This window comes from Schistocerca piceifrons, chromosome 8 (genome assembly GCF_021461385.2).
Source record: "Schistocerca piceifrons isolate TAMUIC-IGC-003096 chromosome 8, iqSchPice1.1, whole genome shotgun sequence".
Lineage (NCBI taxonomy): Eukaryota > Metazoa > Arthropoda > Insecta > Orthoptera > Acrididae > Schistocerca > Schistocerca piceifrons.
Genome location: NC_060145.1, coordinates 40,047,859 through 40,063,858, shown reverse-complemented (window position 1 = coordinate 40,063,858; position 16,000 = coordinate 40,047,859).

Sequence of the window (16,000 nt, the reverse complement as noted above, 5' to 3'; positions counted from 1 at the left end):
AACAAAAGTACACATTCATAACGTTGAAATCAATACTATTTTGTATATATATATGGGCATGATGCCAATGAAAGGTCCAAATTAGCTCAGAATATATTTTAACCTTTAATCGTTTATGATTTTTGAAAAAATGCGACGAGGGAGCTCTTCTTTTGTTTGCTGTTTCATCTCTCTCCATAACAAGACCCCAGCAGTAGTCTCCCATCATCAAAGGGTTCCAATAGCCTTGGTAACGGTGTTCCATGGTAAGAATGTCTTGACGAAAGCGTTCACCATGCTCATCGCTTACGGCTCCCAAATTTTCCGGGAAGATAGCAAGGTGAGGATGTAAAAAGTGAATTTTAAACGACATTCTGCACCCCACGTTCTTATAGTTGTCCATCAGATCATTCACAATGTTAACGTAGTTCTCTACTTTTCTGTTACCCAAAAAGTCCTTCACAATTGGTTTAAAAGAAGACCAAGCAGCAAATTGGATATCTGTGCGTTCGGTTCAAAAATGGCTCTGAGCACTATGGGACTTAACATCTGAGGTCATCAGTCCCCTACTACTTAGAACTACTTAAACCTAACTAACCTAAGTACATCAAACACATCCATGCCCGAGATAGGATTCGAACCTGCGACCGTAGAAGTCGCGCGGTTCCGGATTGCAGTGCCTAGAGCCGCTCGGCCACCGCGACCGGCTCTGTGAGTTTGGTATCAAAGGTTGGATCTTTCACGAATTTTCTTATTTGTGGTCCAACAAATATACCCTCTTTTACCTTTGCCTCACTTAATTTGGGAAACTTTTCTTTTAAGTGATTGAAGGCCTCACTTTCTTCGTCCAGAGCTTTTAGAAAGTTGTTGATAAGGCCCAATTTGATATGAAGGGGGAGGCAAAATGATCTTATCGGGCTCAACCAATGAGGTATTGTTCACATTTACGTTTCCAGGAACATATGACTTCCTTATAGGCCGTTCCTTGACTGTATAGTGGTTACTGGTGTCACGGCTGTCACAGAGGCACAAATAGCAGTAGTATTTTGTGAATCCAGCCTGCAAACCTGTAATGAGTGCAATAACTTTTAAATCACAGCAAAGCTGCCATTCATGATCCCTTTATTTGATTGGCTCTAGCAACAAGGCCATGGTTTCACAAGTTTCTTTTATGTCTACTGCGTAAGCCAAAGGTACGGATGGAAATGCATTGCCATTATGCAGTAGTACTGCATTCAAGCTGGTTTTACTAGAGTCAATAATTAGCCGCCACTCCCGTGGATTATGTAGTACACCTAGCTGCATCATCAGACCATTGACATCTCTATATACACACATTGAATTCTGCATATCGAAATATTGAGCGAAGGAAGCACCTCTTGATCTGGAACAGGAAATTTTTGTCCCTGGAGCTAGAAGGTTCCGTTGTAGCAGTCTCGATCCCAAAAGTTCAGCTTCCTGTTTCGAAAGTTTTAAAGCGCGAACCAAATCGTTCAATTTCTTTTTGATTAAAGAGCTGAGGCGAAGAGTCATGATATTCAGGGCACTACTCTTCTATGTGTTCAATACTATCTGATTCACTTGAGACGGTGTCTAGTTCCGTGGCTTTCAAGTTACAGGCAGGAAAAGGCAAGTCCACATCATGGGGCACAGGCAAATGCACTGAAGATACATTTGGATACTTTATTTTATGTGTAGCTTTGCTTCAATGTCCCGAAATATTTGTAAGACACAAGTAACAATCTGAATAGTGGTCATTAGGCTCACATGACACCATTGGAACAGCGAATGCCATGGCTCGGCGTTTTCCTTTCAACCGCTCGGTTGAGGTTGTAGTACAGGTTATGCAGGCAAAATTTTTATCTTGATCACCAACACGACAATAAAAATACAATTTATATGCCTTCTGAACCAAACCAGTGATTGGTTTTCTTTGTGCTTTTGGAGTCAATTTCCCACGTACATAACAAAAGTTGTCGGGGTGGTTTAGACATCAACGAGATTTACTATTTACCATTTTCCTCAGTGTAAGTTTTAAACACAAAAAGTTTGCACTATCTTTCACAGAAGACACTCACTGAGGATCTCTTTCACACCACTGGATTACCACACCAACCATTTACTGACGATTTGTAGATCTTATATCTCTCCTCTGCAAATCAAAAAGAAGCAATTAAACATCACAACAGAAGAACAGCATACAGCGAAATACTGAATACGAAAAATAAAAAACCTATAAAAACTGAAAAATGGTACGTACTAGAACATTTTGAAAGGTATATTCGGATTCTACACACCAAAATACATACTAGTTGATGTATCACATCCCAGATGCAAAATGGCTGTTGACTAGTGTATTTAAACAGATACGTGATTAGTTAACAATAATAATTATACACAGTTCAGTCACATTAATGTTATCACTGCCTGTGTTCGACGTCAGCGTGCAATAACCACTCACAGAGGGCAGGCGGCAGCACCAGCAGTGGAGGGTATATGAAGCGTGTCGGGGGGCCGCGGAAAACAGTGCAGTCGTTGTCGTAATGCGGGAACGAAGCGATTTATATGACGTCCAAAACGGCGTGACCATTGGCTTTCGGGACACAGTTGGAAGCATTTCCGAAACGGCTAAGTCAGTGAACTATTTGCGTGCCGCCGTGGGTTAAAGTCTACCGTGCATGGTAAATGGCCCAATTCAAAACCGACGGCGAGGCAACTGCGGTGCACCATGGGCCATAGATGATAGGGATGAACAGCGGCTGTGGAGAGTTGGTTAGTTACGTGTTCCATTGATCAATAGCACGGAAAAACCGTTATTATGTGGAACGTGTCAAATGCACGAGAAATGCGCACAGGAAACACGTTTTTTTCTTTTTTCTTTTGTTTACATTATAGTGTTATACCTAAATATTTCTATTATCTATCCCATTTCCTCAAATGGCACAAAATGCATATATTATATCTCCAGATTTATTTACTCATATTCAAGAATTCAAAAATGCTATAGAAGGAGTTGTCAAGGAGATATGATTTCAATTTGTTTTTGCAATTATTACTGCTGTCTGTCAGACATTTTATTTCATCTGGTAATTTATCAAAAAGTTGTATAGCAGTATATTTTACCCCTTTCTGTGCCAAAGTGTACGCCTTTCTTTTTTCTGGTATTTTAATCATGAATGTTGCTGATGATTTTAAACTGGTCCATGTTGTTGAGAAAAAATTTCATTACTGAGAAAATGTACTGTGAAGCAGTTGTAAGAATTCCTAACCTTTTAAACAGATGCCTACGAGATGTGCGACTATGAACCCCGCGCATTATTCTAACTACTTTCTTTTGAGCAGCGAATACCTTTTGCCTAATTGTTGAGTTGCCCCAAAATATTATTCCATATGACATCAGAGAGTGGAATTATGAGAAGTATGTTAGCTTACTAATTTTTACATCCTCAGAATTGGCAATTATGCTGATTGCAAAAGTTGCTGAACCTAGTCGCTTTAGGAGATCCAAAATATGAATTTTCCAATTAAGATTCTCATCTATATGTACACCCAAAAACTTAGTATGTTCTACCCTGTCTACTGACTTCTTTTGAGATGTGTTATGTTTATTGAAGGAATTATACTTTTTACAGCAGAAAATTGGATGTACTGTGTTTTTTCAGAGCAAGACCATTTGCCGAAAACCAATTAATAACTTTTCCAAAGACCTTACTTGTATCATTTTCTATAGGACTTTCTTTTACTGGATTAATAATTATGCTTGTATCATCAGCAAACAGTGTCAGTTCAGCATCTTGTTTCACATAAGAAGGGAGGTCATTCACATACATCAAGAACAGGAGGGGACCCATGATCGAGCCTTGTAGAACACCTAATGTAATTTCACCCCAGTTAGATGAAGTGGCAAACCGCTTTGAATCACATGAAGCACATAAAAAGACTTTTTGCTTCCTGTTCTGTAGATATGACTTAAACCACTCATATGCTGTTCCATTTATACCATAAATTTGTAATTTCTCTAACATAATGTCATGGTTCACAGGATCAAATGCTTTGGATAAGTCACAGAATATTCCTACTGGTGACATTTTACTATTTAAAGACTCTATTATGTGGACAGTGAAACTGTATATTGCTGTCTCAGTGGAACAGTATTTCTGAAATCCGAACTGTGATTTACTAAGTATCCCATTACTGTTGAGATGGCTAACCACTCTTGAGTACATTACTTTCTCAAAGATTTTTGAAAATGCTGTAAGCAAGGATACTGGCCGCTATTTATTGACATCTGTGGTTTCCCCCTATTTGTAGAGAGGCCTGACAATGGCATATTTTAACCTGTCTGGAAAAATACATATGTGACTCAAAACATCAGCTGTAATTGCTCCACATTGTTTTAATTACTTGTTAGAGACGTCATCTTATTTCAAAAGAGGTTCTCAGATGAAACTTAATCCGACTAAAATTTTTCAAAACTGACTCTTCCATGTACTGCCTGGTTTTTTCTTTTGAACTATTCTCACCAGTTTTTTCTCCTACACTTAAGAAGTGATTCATAAATACATTGGCTACCTGTGTACTGTTGGTAAAGATGGTCTCATTCTCTTTAACAGTAATACTGCCTACCCCAGTGGTTACTTTTCGTGTCTCCCTTCTAACAATATTCCATATTGATTTGATTTTATTGCTGGAGTTGTTAATTTCTTCTCTAACATACCTATTTCTTGATGTCCTTACAACGTTTAATTTTTATAGTGTAAAACTACTTCTGGATCTTTTTCTAGTCCTTGCTGTCTCATAGTTTTCTTTTTCTTTCTGAAGACACTTTAATACCTGTAATAATCCAAGGTTTCTTTGAAAAGTTTGTGGTGTTACATTTAGTAATTTTCTTTGGAAAACTATGTTCAAAAAGGGATACAAATTTATCAAGAAATGTGGTGCATTTATCATTAGCATTTGACTCATTATACACATCTTCGCAGTTTACATTTCCTAAACTTTCTCTGAAGTGATCTATAGATACCGGGTTGAGTACCCTCACACTTTTACTTAATGGTTTCTGAAGTGTACACCCTGTTAGGTTTTGTAAGTTAATCAGTTGTGCATCATGGTCAGATGTGTACGGGCGAATAGACGTGCAACAATTAAGCAACTGACCTCCCAGACGAACCAAGGGGGCTACCAACGGTCTCCTCAACGACCATTCTGTGAACGTTGCTGCCTATGGACCTCCGCAGCAGCGCCTGGTTCATGAACATACGCTTTGGCAGTCCATGGGCGACGAAGGCTCAAAAATGCAAGCTAGCGCTGCAACTGGACGTCATGTGAGTGGCGACAAGCGGCTTTTTGAGATGAATCACGTTTTATGCCTCATCAGATAGACGGCCATTGGTGTGTATGGCGTAAAACGTCTCAAAGCAACCACCATGCAACCGGGAGGGAGCGTTATGAGCTGAAGAATGTTTTCGTGTCATTCCGTGGGTGATCTAACATTCTAAAAAGCATGATGTGTCAACACAAGTATGCATGTGTCCTTGGGGACCATGTCCATACCTACATACCGTTTGTTTTTCCTTGGCACGATGGCATCGACCAGCTGAACAATGCAGCGTGTTACATAGCTTCCAGTGCAGGTGCGTGGCTCGAAGGATAACAGGATGAGTCTACCGTACTCCCCCGGCCATCAAACTCCGCAGGTTTGGACCCAGTCGAGAGTCTGTGGGATCACCTGGATCGTGCTGTTCGTGTCATGGATCCTCAGCGGAGAAACCTAGTGCAGCTGGCCACAGCACTGGAATCCGCACAGCTCCACATCCCTGACGGTGCCTTCCACAACCTCATTGACTCTCTTCCTGCTCATCTCGTGCTAAAAGTAGGTTTATTCCGGCTTTTGACAGATGGTCACATTAATTTGGCTGGATGGTGTATAAAAGTCCATTCCAAAAAAAGAATGTAGGTAAATTAACAAGTCAAAGTAACTGACCAAATCTTCGTTCAGCTAACACTTCTCCAAAACTGAGCCACACATAGGGCACCATCACTGACACTTACCTTGGAGGTCGCGCATATTCCAGTGGGCTTCCAAACTGACACAGCATCTTCCGCTTCTATTGGGGACGGTGCCACGCACTAACGCTTGGGCTCGCTAGCTTTATCCCCACACACTAGCGCCTTGCGCTGTTTCAGTAATCGCTCTGTATTAGTCAACGGCGTTTTTCCACACAAATTTCTTACAATAGTCGCTCCTTCACTGCTCAGTTTTTGGTGGTCGGATCCCCCAGCGCTGCTAACCTTCTGGGTGTGCACATTTTCGGTCGTCTGGGTTCCTCGTTTTTTGAAGGCCCGCCCTGTCCCCTATGCTCTCCGAGACAGGCTCCAGAAGGAACATCACTGCTTACAAGACGAAGGCATCCCTTCTCCCATCGCGCACAGTCGCTGGGCGACGCCTATCGTGATAGCCGAGAAGCCGAATGGTGCTTTACACATCTGTGGCGATTTTAAGGTCACGGTCAATTCTCAGTCCATCATCAATGCATATCCTGTCCTATCAGTGGATGATATACTCACATGTTTGCGGGTTCGACTGTTTTCCCCAAAATTGATTTGCACATTGCTTATTTCCAACTGCCGTTGGATGATCCTGGTCATCAATAGTCCGTGTGGCCTTTTCCAGTACAACCGCCTCTTGTTTGGCATTGCCAGCGCCCCTGCCATTTTCCAGTGATATTTGGAACGCCTCACGAGCAAGGTGCCTGGGGCAGCAAATTATCTGGGCAATGTCATCAGCAGTGGCTCGTCTGCAGTGGACCTCGCGGACAAGCTGGATTGATTGTTTCGGTTTTTCCCAAGGCTTCTTACCCTCCCACTCACATGCTGGTGCACTGCTTTTTCATCGGACAGGAGGTCTGGGCGCTGAGTGCCTGTGGTCATCACCGAGCTCTATGGCCGGGTGATGGTATATCTCCAGTGGGCCAACAGTTCCGCTGACTGCCCGCACCTCAAGCAGCTCCATCCCCGTCTGGTGGACCATAACGCCCCAGGGAGCTGCCAGTGCCTATCGCCGACTACCCTGTGGCGAAAACTATGCTTCCACCTCCGCCTCATTCGCTGTCTCTGCCACCAGCTGCCCGTGCTGCATTGGCGCCATCTGCCCCTGCCAGCTACGAACCCATGGACGTCGATCTTGACGCCCCTACCCCTATGGATGTTTGTGGTACTGTGCATTATTTAACCAGAGGGATGAATGTTGTAGGGGCCCCTTATTTGTTAGGGGACCCGCACAACCGACACGCAATATGGGTTGCCGACCGCCTTTCAGGAGAATGGAGAGAAACATCGCCAGCAGACAGAAACAATAACATACTTTCCAAATAAACACGAAACTACTTCGCCAGACAACAGGTAACAGTGTTCCACCAATCGGAACTTATATGATTCATGTAGCACTCCACCGACCTGGCTTTATAATCGCTCCTAGACCGGCTGTGTTTACCAACCATTAGGAACAGCTACAGCCAGTACATACGCCGGCCCTAGCGTTGTATTCACTCCCCGTAGCATTGTAGCAGCACACTGTATTTTGGATTTTGTAGAGTAGATTTTGGTCAGTATTTTCTTCCTGGTTGTTCTTGCGTTTAAAAGTTAGTGTACGCCAAAACGGCGTTTTTCTTTAGTTGTAATAAAGTGTGATGTTAGTTCTTTCCTGCCGACTGCAGGACACGACAGTTCCTGTTTCAAACTCTTGGGTAAAACACTGAGTTTCTCTTCCCCTGAAGCTTATGATGAAACTGTGGTGTCACCGCCAGACACCACACTTGCTAGGTGGTAGCCTTTAAATCGGCCGCGGTCCGTTAGTATACGTCGGACCCGCGTGTCGCCACTGTCAGTAATTGAAGACCGAGCGCCGCCACACGGCAGGTCTAGACTTCCTAGCACTCGCCCCAGTTGTACAGCCGACCTTGCTAGCGATGGTTCACTGACAAATTACGCTCTCATTTGCCGAGACGATAGTTAGCATAGCTTTCAGCTACGTCATTTGCTACGACCTAGCAAGGCGCCATTATCAATTGCTATTTATCTTGTGATGCGTGTACCGTCAGACCGATGTTCACCAATTATGGATTAAAGTTAAGTATTCCAGAAGCTACGTACTATTTTTGCTACTATAAGACCTTGACCTGTTCCAGACCTCACGCCAGCCTGCGTGAGCTAAACGCGTGCCTTTCGGCTACCCGTCATTGTGGATTGGCTGTCTTGCCAGTCCACAACAGAAACTGAATTAAATGAGACGTAACATCTACCATGAAATTCCGAGAGGGGTAGCGCTGTGGTTAGCACACTGGACTCACATTTCGGAGGACGACGTGTCAAACTTGCACCTGGCCATTCTGAATTAGGTTTTCCGAGATTTCCCCAAATCGCTTAAGGTTGGTTGGTTGATTCGTGGGAGGGGATCAAACAGCGATGTCATCAGTGCCATCGGATTAGGGAAGGATGGGGTAGGAAGTCGGCTGTGCCGTTTCATAGGAACCATCCCAGCATTTACCTGAAGCGATTTAGAGAAATCACGGAAAACCTAAATCAGGATGGCCAGACGCGTTAGAACCGTCGTCCTACCGAAAGCCAGTCCAGTGTGCTAACCACTGCGCCACCTCGCTCTGCAAATCGCTTAAGGCAAATGCCGGAGTGGTTCCTTCGAAATGGCATGGCCGCTTTCCTCCACTATTCTTCCCTAATCCGAGCTTACGCTCTGTCTCTAACGATCTAGTTGTCGACGGGACGTTAAATCCTAATCTGCTCCTACTCCTTCGGTGAAATAAAATTTTTGGGGCCACCGATTCTTTGTTATTTCTGGAGAGTGACACACTCCTCAGAGAGAAATGCATTAATTTCTGTTAACAGGGAAGCGAAAAGTTTCAACACGTTTCTTCTTGATAACCAATCTACATTCATACCCATCAGAAGATCTGCCTTCTCACACTCCATTACAATTAAAATTCTTTAAATTGGTGCTGATTAAGAGCTGTAGCGCTGTACGTGTGTTCCTGCACGTGTTATTTTGTTAAGGAGCTGCACTCAACTGGCCAAAGAGCAGCATGTGGTTCTCGAGTCGCGGTCTGGTGACCACTGCCATATGCCACACAGGGGAGGCGAGTGTTGCAGCAAAATAGCACAGAGCCTACGCTGTGGTTCTGAAAACCTGTGGTTTTGTACCCTAGTCTGCAGCTCTTAGCTTCCTGAGGATGCTGTTTCTGGCAGTGACTTTGTGCTTCGCGTTGGAGCAGTGTTATCTAAAAGTAGTTCAAGAGGTGGTAGGTAGCAGTTGTTCAAAAATGTGTGTGAAATCTTATGGGACTTAACTGCTAAGGTCATCAGTCCCTAAGCTTACACACTACTTAACCTAAATTATCCTAAGGACAAACACACACACCCATGCCCGAGGGAGGACTCGAACCTCCAACGGGACCAGCCGCACAGCCCATGACTGCAGCGCCCGAGACCGCTCGGCTAATCCCGCGCGTAGTAGTTCTATTCATCTGCGAATCACTACTGCAGGAATACTGGACATGCCTTGTTATTATAGTTTAAAGGCAAGAAAACAAAATTCATAAATGCAGGAATTTACATAGTTACAGGTCTAATTCGACGATGACGGAATTAGTATGGACTGTGGCCCTAGAGTAGGAATCGTCCTGGCGTTTGCCCGAAATGATTTAGGGAAATCAAGCAAAACGTAAATCAGGGGGGCTGGATTCAGATTAAAGCCTTCAGCCTCACAAATAGAGGACTGGTTAGTTTAAAACAGCGCATTTTTTTTATTTTGTTGTAAGGGCTTATGGGACCAAACTGCTGATGTCATCGGTCCCTAAGCTTCCACACTACTTAACCTAACTTAAACTAACTTACGCTAAGGACGACACACACACCCATGCCCGAGGGAGTACTGGAACATCCGACGGGTGGAGGGGGGGGGGGGGGGGGGGGGAGAGCCGCGGGGACCGTGTCAAGACGCCCCAGACCGCGCATCTCATTCTGTTTATCCGCGGTGTGTATAATAGTGTTTTTGCAAAGAAGTTGTTTAATAATGTAAAATGCTGCTACTAAAACGAAACGTATCTTTGGGATCATTCCTAATATGAATGACCGAAGAGAGTGACAGATTTCAAGTAAAAGCTGCACAGCCTGTCATGGGTTTGTTTAGTTTGCCTGACAGCGTAACAGAAACACCTTGTGAATTGGTATGGCAGACACTGCTGGAAATGAATCGTGCTGTGCTAACGCAAAAATTCCACAAGCCTCTCCTAACGGTATCCGCCGTCTTTAACACCTCTAACAGCTTAAATCTACACCTTAATTCCATTCTCAGGTACATGTTATTACCACACGAAAATTAAATTAATGCACGAAGTTTGTAAATCAGATATTTTGAAACTTAATGGGCCGTTTGCTTCCATGTAACCTGATGCAAAGTTGTCGCTCACAATCCTTTTTGTTTCTTAAATCCTCATGTGTTAATGTGTTTCGCAATGTTTAATCAACAGTTACTCCGTTTTATATTGTATAAGGAGCGATCAAAAAATTTCCGTTCGAAGGGCGCACAGTCCACAATCGGTATACCATTAAGGTAAAACAAGCCGTCAGCATTGAGGTAATCATCCAACCGACGCACCACGTTGAAGACACATGTTTGGTAAAAGACCATGTCCTGCTGCGTGAAGAAGTCCGTAACTGCCTGCTGCACATCCTCGTCCGAGAGGAATCGTCGAACCTTTAAGGCCGTTTTTCAAGGGACTGAAGTCGTGATAATCGCATGGAGGATGGCGGGGGGGGGGGGGGGGGGGGGGAGATCAGGACTAAAGTGCTCGAGTTGTAAGCTCTGCTTTACTTTTGCAACATGGGGACGTGCGTTATTATGAAGCAGCAGCACCTCTTTGTGACGAACGTTTCACATTAATTGCACGCCGTAAATTCTCTAGCGTTGTGCAGTACCGTTCCACACTGATCGAGAAGCCTCCCAGATCGACCGGCATCTTGGGTCGAATCGTGACCAGCACAGAACTTGGAGCTCCATTCCTCAGTGGTCGTTTTCAACAGACATTCTGCCCCCATACACATTGTTCATTTTTCGGTGGATGTCTACCGGTGTTTATCCTACGTTAGCGAAGAAAAGAATAACAGCACGTCGGTGCTTTTGGACAGATTTGGTAATAAGTCGCCTTAGCTCACGTTTGTGCATTTACAGCAACCGCGTCAGAAAGTCATGAATGCCACGCTAATCCCTTACCTTTTTTCCGTTATTGTTACTTCACTCCCCCCCCCCCCCGCCCCCCCCATGTAGTAGGCGAACGAGAGGAGGGGGGGGGCTGGACTGGCAGCGGCACAATCAACCCGCTCTTCAGCCAGTAGACATTAGTCTCTAAGTTAGACGCTGAAAAAAAAAAAAACAAAAAAAAGGAGACTATGTACCATGAATTTAAAATTGTAGTAAATGGCGATGTTTATCGTACGATGTAAGTAAATAATGCCGCCTTCATGAACTGCTTAAAACAGTGATAAAATGTCGACAGACAGCACAGTTAAAAACACTTGAAAAACACTAAACGCTTGAAAAAGCTTAAAAAACATTGAGCACGACAGAAGAGACACTCACCATTAAAAGCGGAGCACTATACACTTTCACTAGAATTGGAAAAGAACCTGCACTGGGATTGGAGATTGTTGATGAAAAGAATGGGTGGAGACAGGACAGTGGTGGTAATGACTGAGCAGTGGTAAAAATGGAATGATCATATGGTATTGTTGGCTGGGAGGCCCCGTCTGGGGAAGTTCGGCCGCCGAGTGCAAGTCCTTATGTCAGTCGACGCCACACTGGGCGACTTGCGTGCCGGTGATGAGGATGAAATGATGAGGAAGGCAACACAACACCCAATGAAAGGCGGAGAAAATCTCCAACCAAGCCGCGCATTGAACTTGGGCTGCTGCATGGGAGGCAAGCACATTACCATTCAGCTAAGCAGGAGGACTGAGGAGTGGTAAGGGGTGGTGACGAGACAGCGGTGACTGTGGGAGACAAGAAGAGAGGGGTAACTGGTATTGGTATGTATAGATTTGAGAGGAAAAGGGGGTGGGGGAGCAGGGAAGGGTAAAAGTAGGGGGTTTAGTGTAGGTAGAGGACGAGGAGGGAGTTATTGTGGGGTTGGATTGGGTAGGGTGGATTCAGAGTTGGTACGATGGTTATACATCAGTGTGAAGTTCATTATCTGGGAGTGGCCGATAGCTGAAATTTCTTTGGGAGTGGATGTGGAGGCTATGCAGGTTGGAGAGTTGGTGGTATGTGCTGGTAGAGGTGCAGCAGGACACTGGGATTAGAAAGGAGAGGGAGAGAATAGTACCGTTGGAGTCGAATATAAAGATGATGTAGGTTACTCGGAGGTGTTCAATGTGAGGGAGGAGAGGTGAGAATTTGATGTGTTGGTAAAAGATTGTTGTGGGGGAAGGTAAGCAGATGTGGAAACCGAGGTGAAAAGCATGGCGTTTGAGGATCTGGAAGAAATTACAGAACTTGGGGATGGGGGCGGATATCCATGCAAAATTTGTGTAGCAAAGGATGAGGTTGATCAGGAATTTGTATGTATGAACAGTACTGGAGGTGTGCAGTCCACATGTTTGGCTGGTTAGTAGTTCTAGTCTATTGTGCGCTTTCTGTTGGATGGTTAGTAGGTGACGTTTCCACGCTAGTTGCCGGTTGTGGGTTAGTCCTAGGTACTTTGGTGTGTTAGCTCGATGGGATGGTTGTAAATGGCGAACTAGAAGTCTTGGAGACGGAAGGTGCGGGTGGTGGGTCCTATAATTATTGCCTAGGTTTTGGAGGGGCTAATCTTAAGGAGTTACTGGTTACACCAGGAGGTAAACTGATTGAGGAAGATTTGGAGGGATCGTTGGGATTTCCAGAACGTAGGATAGGGGGCGAGAAAAGCGGTGTCATCAGCACAGTGAAGGAGGTGCATAGGAATAGGTGGTTTGTGCATATCAGCTGAGTATAAGATTTAAAGGAGAGAGCGGAATCTTGGGGCACTCGTACTGCAGTGGGGTGAAAGGTACAGGAATTGGTTTTGTTAAGAATGAAATAGGATGGGAGAGGAACGATGCAATAAGGTGCGCATAGCTGATTGGAAGTACATAGTCTGGGTTTGAAAAGGAGACCAGAATATCATACGTTGTTATATGTTTTGTCTGGGTCAAGGGAGATAAGGATGGATGATTTACGGTTCTATTGGGACAGGAGGTGTGTGAGGTTCAGGAGTTGATCGCCAGCAGAGAAGGCGAAACAGGAATGGGTGATTTCGTTTCCGCATACCACATCGCACATTTGGCTCTCTCTTGAGGCGTAGTCTTGTTTGGTAATTATTTAGCACCTGCAAGGGAAAAGGAATCTTTTGGAAAGAAATATACACAGAAATATTTGAGTCTTTTTACTTGATGTCATAAACCGCAAGTACCCAAGTCTCATGGTATCAAAAAAATGGTTCAAATGGCTCTGAGCACTATGGGACTTAACATCTATGGTCATCAGTCCCCTAGAACTTAGAACTCCTTAAACCTAACTAACCTAAGGACATCACACAACATCCAGTCATCACGAGGCAGAGAAAATCCCTGACCCCGCCGGGAATCGAACCCGGGAACCCGGGCGTGAAAAGCGAGAACGCTACCGCACGACCACGAGCTGCGGACTCATAGTATCTTTGAACTGCATTTGGAAATCTGGGAGATTTGATGAGGACACCGTGTATTATACGCCGCAGTAGGATGTAGCTCCCGGACAGCCGGACGAAAATACAAACGAAGGATTTGCAAAAGCCAAGCCGTTATCCTAATTGGAAGAAATTTATAGCGTTGAAAAAAAAGATCACCTAAACTGGATCGTTCAAGCAGCACACAGCAGGCCAGGGTCTCAGTAATGAATTGCTCGCAGTGCAGAATTTGGGGAACTAATGTTGGATTGAATGGCAGATGGTTGCCTAATAAGCACCCATCAAAATATACGTCGAATGAGCACTTCGAAGAACACAGAATCGTAAGTGCATATGGAAAACCAATTACACTCCTATATATTATATACAAAAAGTTCAAGCAATGAGCCAAATGATTCTGAAACGGTAGTTCAGTTAGCTGTATCAATAGATTATTCAGCGCAGTACTGTAACGACGAAGTCTTAACAGTGTTTACGGAGGTAATAAGCAATGATTCTGTTTGATCTTGTGGATTACAGTACTAGTGCTGGACCAAGTATCAGGGCCTAATATTTTTGCCAACCCGATTAAATTGTGCACGTCACCTGGGGTTCACTCGAGATGTGCTGGCATTGTTGTTGGGAACCTGCAATATTAAAGCCTGTTGCAACACCTCGTGTGTTTTCCCCGTCTATCGAGGTCAAAATTGTATCGCAAGTTTTTAATAAAATGTTAAGTAATATTTCAATGAGTAGCCTCGATCTGACATTACCTAAAGTCGCAGATAAGGATCAAAGGTACATCTTTGTCTACCTTCTCGTCTATTCCCCTCCGTGCAGGAAGTCTTTGTGTAATCATATCTTTTTTGAGGGCATTCGAGTCACCATTAGAGAGCAGCGCGCACAGTGTCTCTAGTCGCCATTGTATCGACCTGCACAGTTAACCTGACCCGGCTGAAATTAATTAAGGCTGATTAAGGTAATTATACGAAGATCTGAAGTTATAAGAGATTATACGTCGCATAGTCAAGCGTTGTTGTGAGAGTATTGAGGAAAAATATTAACAAAAAGATACTGAAAACATTGCTATTATTATTTTACAGATGATAAAAATCCCACTCCATGTTATGTTCTCAGATCCTGTCTCAACTTCTTAGTCCAAATTATTTTTCTATAACATCTGCTCCACACTTAATTGCCTTTCCTAGGCACATGGCTCACAAATTACATTTCACAAAAACCAGAGGTGGATCTTATACTCTGCTCATCTCAACAACGGACATTCTCATCATCAGGTTGAAAGTGGAGGTTTTTTTCCCATGGGCAAGATTAGATCGAATCAATGTTTTAAAAAATTACGTCTTTCACGGATGAATTACATTTCTTTAGGGTACTGCCAATGAGAGTCCAGCTACTAATTTTATGTAGACGTTCCATTTTAGATCATTCCGAGCAGATACTCTTAGATACTTAGTGGTAGTTACTGTAACTGATCGTTAATGGTGTCAACGAACGGTAATAAATCTATAAGTTTTGTTTATTTTTGACAAAATCGCTTTTTATGACGCAATTGCAACTGCTTTCGACCCCTTCAGATGCGACGATAAGAGAAGTAAAATTCTTAGATTACGACCTTTAAATAAGTAAACATATTTCCGCTAGATATACTTTTCAGTTGAATACAGTGCTATTAAAATACATGTGGATCATATCTGTGGGCGGCATTTGACTAAACGTTAATACCAATATTCTTGGAATTATATAGATGAAAGTAAGTGCGTTTTTCTTCCCCTACTTAGTGCATTGGATTTATGCGTCCTCTATAAGGCAACCTCTACTTGTGGAAACCGTAACAAATAGCACAATAATATGTGAAAATTAGCGAACTATCAGTTTAATTGCACCAAAATACTAACACGGATTATTCACAGAAGAACGGAAAACTGGTAAATCCGACCTTGAGGAAGACCAGTTTGGATTCCAGAGAAATGTAGGAATACGCGAGGCAACATTAACCCTACGACGTATCTTAGAAGATAGATTAAGGAGAAGCAAACCGACGTTTGCAGCATTTTTAGACTTAGACAAAGATTCTGACGATGCTGACTGGAATACTCTCTTTGAAATTCTGAAGGTAGCAGAGGTAAAATACTGGGAGCGAAAGGCTATTCATAACAGAAACCAGACGGCAGTTATAATAGTCGAGGGGCGTGAAAGGGAATCAGGGGTTGGGAAGGGAGTGAGACAGGGTTGTAGCCTATCCCCAATGTTATTAAATCTATATATTG